Source organism: Notamacropus eugenii, chromosome 5 (assembly GCF_028372415.1).
Source record: "Notamacropus eugenii isolate mMacEug1 chromosome 5, mMacEug1.pri_v2, whole genome shotgun sequence".
Taxonomy (NCBI): Eukaryota; Metazoa; Chordata; class Mammalia; order Diprotodontia; family Macropodidae; genus Notamacropus; species Notamacropus eugenii.
Genome location: NC_092876.1, coordinates 324,866,451 through 324,874,225, shown reverse-complemented (window position 1 = coordinate 324,874,225; position 7,775 = coordinate 324,866,451). Strand labels below are relative to the sequence as shown.

Below are 7,775 nucleotides of genomic sequence, written 5' to 3'. Positions count from 1 at the left end.
CTTCCCTTCTCCAAGATGGCATGCAATCTGTTATAGGCTCTCCATATACATTCACATTAAACGTCATTTCATGTTGGTCATGTTGCAAAGAAGAATTATAACCAGTGGAATGCACCATAAAAAAGAAGAAACAAAACAAAAAAGAAAGAGAACAAATAGTAAGCTTTGCTCTGTATCCGAACTCTGTAATTCTTTCTTGGGACATGGATAGCATTTCCCATCATGAGTCTTTTGGAGTTGTCTTAGAACCTTGCATTGCTGAGAAGAGCCAAATCTGTAGAAGTTCGTCATTGAACACTGTAGCTGTAACTGTGTACAGTCTTCTCCTGCTTTTGCTCCCCTCACTCCTGCTTGTCATTTCTTACAGCACAATAGTATCCCATCACATTCAAATACCACAAGTTGTTCAACCATTCACTAATTGATGAACATTCCCTCAATTTCCAATTTTAGCCACTAGGCAAAGAGCTGCCATAATGGTGAATGTGTTCAGAACACCACCAACAATGCATTATTAGTGTTCCAATTTCCCCACATCTTCTGCATTTATCATTTTCCTTTCCCGTCACATTAGCCAATCCGATAGGTGTGAGGTAGTAGCTTTAATTTGCATTTTTCTTATCAAATGTGATTTAGAGCATTTTTATATGACTATAGATAGCTTTGATTTCTTTATCTGAAAGCTTCCTGTTCATATCCTTTGACCACTTATCTATAGGGGAATGACATGTATGCTTATAAATTTGATTCAGTTCTCTATATATTGGAGAAGTGAGGCCTTTATCAGAAGCACTTCCTCCAAAATTGTTTCCCAGCTTTCTGCTTTCCTTCTAATCTCAGTGGCATTAGTTTTATTTGCACAAAAACCTTTTCCTTTAATGTATTCAAAATTATCCATTTTGCATTTTTTAATGTTCTTTATCTCTTGTTTGGTCATAAGTTCTTCCCCTCTTGATACATGTGAAAGGTAAACTATTCCTTGCCCTCCTAATTGGCTTATGGCAGAGGTGAATTAATATTAAATCAAATAATTTAAGCCACGTATGGGAAGCTGTCCAGTTGCAGAAACTATATAGATCTAATTGTCCATGTACTTATGGGAGATAACTAATGAGGCCTTCCTGATATGCCAAATGCAAAGGTAATACTGCATGAACACATTAACATGGAGATACTGTAAGATAAAGAAACTGGATGCTGTGGAGTCAGGAAGACCAGAGTTCAAATCCAGCCTCAGAAACTTCTTAGCTATGTGACCTTGGTCAAGTCACTTAACCTCTATTTGCCAATGAAGAAGGAAATGGCAGAGCACTCCAATATCTTTGCCAAGAAACCCCCTATGGATAGAGGTTGTGAAGAGTCAGATCTGACTGGAAGGACAGAACAACAACAATTAATAATACGTTGGAAGTTATCAACAGGGTATAACTGAGGGAAAAGAGATTTCTGGTTTAAAGTTTATATTACAATGGAAGAAATAAAAAGGCTATACCTATGACCAAACCTGTAAAAGGAAGGAAAAAAACCCCTAGTTTTGTTAGGTCCCATTCCCACCCTCCTAGTGAATTGGCTGTTATGTGATTACCATGACAATTTCATCTTCTGTTCCCAGTCAACTTGGGAGTTCATAGTTCTTTCGAGGGAAAGGGTGAGGTTGGCACAGCACTGATCTCTCCTTAGCCCAGATTTGCATTTCCTTTAGGAAAGAACATGAACAAAAAAATGTGAGGCCTAGGTACCTGTCTTAACCTGGGCACCAAATCCTAGAGAAAGTGGGAGAGGCTGTGCTTTCGAGCAGCCTTCCATGCTTCCCTCCCCACTCTGTCCTTCTCTAGTCTCTGATGAAGATGGGGAGGTGTCCTGCTTTATTGCTTCGCCCCGCCAAAGGTACACTTAAGGAGAGATCAAGTTGTTTGGGATGGACATGCTGACCTCTGAAGGTGGACTAAGGTTCCCTGCCTTCCAGAATTCAGGAAACTGGAAGCCTCAGCCTTCTCCATAAATTGTTTGCCTGTAGCCCATGGTCCTTGAGTTTTCCTGGTCTTAATATGTTTTTTGGCCATTGGTTTCCTTTTCATTCTTTTTGCCTCATTATTGCTGGCATGTAGTCAATAAAGCTGGCAGGATCTTGAACTGGAAGGGGCCTTTTGGGCCATCTTAGTACAGCTTCCTCACACAGGTAGTTGTAGCGCGGGTGAGATTTAGACCTTGGTCCTGTAACTATAAGTCCAAGGGACATTCTGCTCTCTCAAGTGTGCAACAGTGGCAGGAACAGTTACATGGTCACATCATGGAGGCAGCACCAGTAGGACAACTTGAGTGAGATATGCTCTTATTTTTATTCAAATACTATTTAAAATGCACAGACATTCAGATTCTTTTTACATGCTGATTCTAAGTACGTGGCAATAGCAAAATGTATTTTCAAATACATAAGTGCCTATTTGCATGTAAATAATGATATGATATGTATATACACAAAAGAAAAAGAAGACAAAACATTGTAAAAACAACTTTCTAGGCAGAAGAAATATACAGTCACTTCTCTTTTTTGATCATGTCAAGGAATTTTCAGTTGTGCTAAGATAAGAAATTCTCTTCTCAAAAATTCATTGAGTGTACTGTCTCAATTATTGATGTGTGTACTAGTGTGTACATGTATGTATGTACGTATGTGTCCATCTATGTGTCCACCCTTATCTAATAGAGTTTCATAGCAACGTTGGGTCACTGGTCAGATCTAATTCTTTCGAAGCTCTACCTGTAATTGTGTTATGATATATTTTGTAGTCAGATTCTAACAAACTGTCATTTCTTGATTTTGGCAACTCCAACGAATTGGAAAGTAGATTCTTTATTCTGAAAGGTTATGGTTATAACTATGATTAGTGCCAGTATAGTTCCTGTTATTATCCAAGATGATTAAGTCTGGTAGTAGGGCTACCTAAATCCTGGAACGTTCAAATTTATGGTTTGCAAATTAGCTATTGCTTATAAAAAGATCCAATCTATTCAAGATTAAACCCCTTTCCATTCCTCGAACAAGAGAGCTGTCATTGAGCCATAGGGAAAGAACATTGCTCTCCATTCAGATGAAAATTTGAAGGACTTTTAGCAGGAGGCTCCCTAAAGTCAGGACGAAATGTTGGATACTGCTACACCTTTCTCTCTGCAAGCTCTCCCTGCACAGACCATTCAGACTCTAGGTGGCAAGATCTTCTGGCTGACAGTTAACCTGATTCTCCTCCTCACCACATTGCTAAGGAAACTGTAGCAATGCTGCTGAGCCAGATGGATTGAAAAAACCCATGAATCATCTGTCCAATGCAGGCCTTTACAACCAGAAGCAGAAGATTCATGCCTTCCTCCCTCCACAGTTTCATAGGTAGAGGTGCAATATCTTATTCACTTAATTTTTAAGTGAATTTTAAAGTTTTTGTTACAGATAAGACTTTTATTTTTAATTTTGTTTTTTATATGTCAGCAGTGGAATCCAAGGCCAGGCAAGTGAAGGGAGGGTTTCTTTTAAGTAACAGAAGTTGTAGACCTGTCTCTCCAATCCTATGGCAACTCAAATCTGGAAGAATTGCCTGAATTGGAACGAAAACAAGGGAGGGGGACTGAGGTAACCTCACCAACAGGCTCACAGGAAAAGGTTTTTATGTTTTTAGGAGAAAAAGGGGAGGACATAGTATGAACTAACAAGGCCTCTTCGTGAGACCCCAGTCATCCTTCCCAATCTGGGCAAGGAAAATCATTTCATTCTGGTTCATTACCCTTCAAGCTATGCATCACAACAGAAAGGGGCAAGGATTTAACGAGCTGACATCCAGCTCAAGCTAGGCTCCTAAATGAGGTAAAATTCCAAGGTGGGAGGGACTTAACATGTGGTTCAGTGCAACCTAATCACGAGTAAATAAACATTTTTTTAAAATGAAGATGAGTATTCAGGTTTATTTGGAAATTCACAGTTTCTAATGGCACTACAGCTCTGTGGTTACAAAAATCTTCTTTTGACAGTGTTGGATGTTGAACTCAGTTGATATTATTTTCCCATCCCTACTTCATTCGAATTTGGACCTCAGTTCATGGTGATGATTATAAAACTCAGGCCCTCTTGCTCTGAGTGACTGTATGTGCAGAATGATCAACAAAATTACATTACCAAAACATATTATGGTAATCTAACATGAAGGCAGCCCACCCCCGCCAAAGGCTCTAAATAGTCACATTACATACAATACTCAGAATAAGCATCAGAACAGTTTTTTAGAAAGCATATTACTAAAAGTGCTCAAAATTTATATAACAGCCTTACAAGGAACATGAAACTATTAGGCCTCTCAACACAAAAAGAAAAAAGAAAATGCTTTCTTCAACTTCACCCAACGTTGCATAGTCATAACCCCTATTGAATAATTGTAATCCAAGTATACCATAGCTGCTGAAATGAAAAAAAAAAAAGAATGTATCAAAATAGACAAAAACCACACACATCCAAACATCCTGACCTGCACATTTGTAGCTAATACTAAAGCAAACAGATTATGGAATAATTCATTCAGAAATAGTAACTGTCTTAAGAGTAGGAACACAAGAACATTACTGAAGTTCTGACATTACTAGGATCATTTAAGGGAATTGGCAAGCAATATTACATCTGGTACTAACATATTTCTGTCATATTTACATTTTTTCTGTCACTTTAAAAGTACTTTATTAAACACTACCATCCTTATTAACCTGATGGGATTTTTAAAAGTTGCCTCTTAGGGCAGGAATCAGCTTGAACACAACCAATACTTTGCCCTAAATTCCCCAGTTTTTCCATTTGAAGTTCACATTAAATTTCAAGGTGTGTACCATACCTTACATTCTATTCTGAAGAGTTATTTCTAATGCATTTAAATATCAGAAGACATCAGAACACAAACATAATTTTTTTTAATGATGATCAAGTGAAAGGTAAAAGGCAAAGAGAACTGATGTTCAGGAAACATAAAAGGCAGAATTATTACATGAAAGGCAAAAATTCATGACAACATTCAAGGACAGAGCTGGAACTATAGTATTTCAGCTAGCTGGAAGATATACAATGAACATGAATAGTTAATGTAAAATATAATAAAATGGTTATGAATAGAACTAAAGAGAAAATTTCAAGTGGAGACAGGACTATGTAAATACATTCTGCATTCTTGCTTTAGTCTAACAAAGCTTGAATGACATTGCTTCTCTTTTTCAAAGTGTCTTCAAAGAATATCAGAACTGTATCATTCTGGCAAAATTAAGTGTGAGTTATCAGATATTTAGAATTCAGAATTTCAATCCAGTAGCCATCGGGATCTTGAATAAATGCTAGTCCTTTCCTTTTGCCTTCATCACATTTTTTCACAAATTTCACTCTTAATGCCTCAAATCTTTTTCAGTCACCTGGGAGATCAAGAACAGCAATTCCTATGTGTCAAAAGCCCCAAAGGTCCGAATTGCCATTATGCTAAGCCGGGTTTTCATCATTTTCAGTGTCTCAGTTGTGTGCTAACTCAAGTGTACCTTTCCTGGAAAATGTCCAGACTGTTATCTTTTGGGATATCATTTGGTACTCAAAAGTCAAGAAATTGAGTGAAAAGTTCATAATGGAAAAAAATCTACTTTTGAACTAGTGTCATTTTAAGAACCTTTGCGTAGAAATCCAGGGACTTTGGGGGGATCTTTTACTCTTAACATTGTTTGTTGCAATAGGAAATCCTTGGTATTGGGATCTGGGTCAGAACAGAAACTCAGGGCAGCCTCTTGGGTAAGGCCCTTGAATGCCTGCAGGGACTCAGCCATGGCAATGGGGGCAACTGCTGTGCAGCCTAGACTGAGAAGGGAAGATGCCAAAAGAAGGAACTATATTTTCTGTTTCTTACTTCACCATGGGATCCTATGTATCCCTCCTCTTCTCCCTCCTTTTCCCTGAGAGCCATCCATATGACTAATAGGATTTTTTTATTGGGGAGAGGGAAAAGAAAGGTCAGCACAAATGATCCATACATTGAAAAATCCCCAAAACATGTGCAGAGTATAAAACCACATCAAAAAAAGGAGGAGGGGGATAGGTTTGAGGTGTCTTATCACATCATCTTAGTCTTATTTGATCTTCATCATTTTGTTAATTTACTTTTAATTTGTTGATTCTATTTACATTGTTGTAGTTACTGTGTATATTGTTTTCTTGGCTCTGCTTACTTCACTTTGAATCCTTTCCTAGGGATCTTTCCATACTTCTCTATATTCACCACACATTTCATATATTTCAGCACAGTAGTATAAGTAGAAGTAGAGTGGTGGATCAGTATATTAGAGTAGGTACACGAGACGCGGTAGTAAATGACTGTAGAAATCTACTGTTTGATACTCCCAAGGACTCCAGCTTCTGGGATAAGAATTCACTACTTGACAAAAACTACTGGGAAAACTGGAAAATAGCATGGCAGAGACTAGATATAGACCAAGAACTCATACCTTATACCAAGATAAGGTGAAAATGGGTACAAGATGTAGAAATAAAGGGTGATAATGATAAGCAAATTAGGAGAGTAAGGAATAGTTTACCTGTCAGATTGACAGAGAAGGGAAGAATTTATGACCAAATGAGAGATAGAGAGCATTACAAGATGCAAAATGGGTAATTTTGATTATACTAAGTTAAAAAGATTTTGCACAAACAAAATCAATGCAATCAAGATTAGAAGGAAAGCAGAAAGCTGGAAAACAATTTCTACAAGTGTCTCTGACAAAGACTTTATTTCCCAAGTACATAGAGAACTGAGTCCAATTTATAAGAATACAAGTGTTTCCCCAAATGATAAATGGTCAAAGGATATGAATAGGCACTTTTCAGAGGAAGAAATTAAAGCTATCTTTAGTTATATGAAAAATATTCTCTAAATCACTATGGATGAGAGCAGAGATTGAAACACCCATGAGATACCACCTGACACCTATCAGATAGGAGAAAGTGACAGAAAATAAAAATTATATATGTTGGAGAAGAAGTAGGAAAACTGGAAAATTAATGAATGCATTGTTGATGGAGTCCGGAATTAACCCACCTATTCTGGAGAGCTCTTTGGAACTATGCCCAAAGGCCAGTCAAACTCTGCATACCCTTTGATCCAGCAAAAGAGCTACTAGGTCTATATCCCAATGAGATGATAAAGAAGGCAAAGGGACCCACCCACATGTACAAAAACATATTTATAGCAGGTCTTTTGTAGTGGCCAAGAACTGGAAATTGAGGGGATGCCCATCAATTGGGGAATGACTAAACAAGTTGTTGAATGTAATGGAATACTATTGTGCTATTTGAAATAATGAGCATGCAGATTTTAGAAAAACCTGAAGAGACTTAGATGAACTGCTGTTCAGTGAAGTCAACAGAACCAGGAGAACATTGTACACACTAACATTAACATTGTGCAATGATCAACTAGGACAGATTTAGCTCTTCTCAGTAACACAGTGATCCAAGACAGTTCTGAAGGATTCATGATGGAAAATGCTAGCCACATCCAAAGAATTGATGGTTTGTATACTCAACCAGGTGACTGTGTTGACATCAAGGAGAGCACAAAAGCTGGGTAGCTCTAGTGAGGCTGGATTCCTGGTTGGCCATGATGATTTTTTTGTCTCTGTGTTCTCCGTTATTCAGAGTGACCTAGGGAACATCTCTTCTGCCAGGGTGTTCTGTCAGCTGCTGAAGATCAGGAGGCACAGCACACATTAAATGA

General features: G+C 37.9%; 1 pseudogene; it reads right to left on the bottom strand.

Moving 5' to 3' along the window:
* Positions 1–2,012: 2,012 nt before the first annotated feature.
* Positions 2,013–6,758, bottom strand: LOC140506372 (lactoylglutathione lyase pseudogene; annotated as a pseudogene).
* Positions 6,759–7,775: the final 1,017 nt, after the last annotated feature.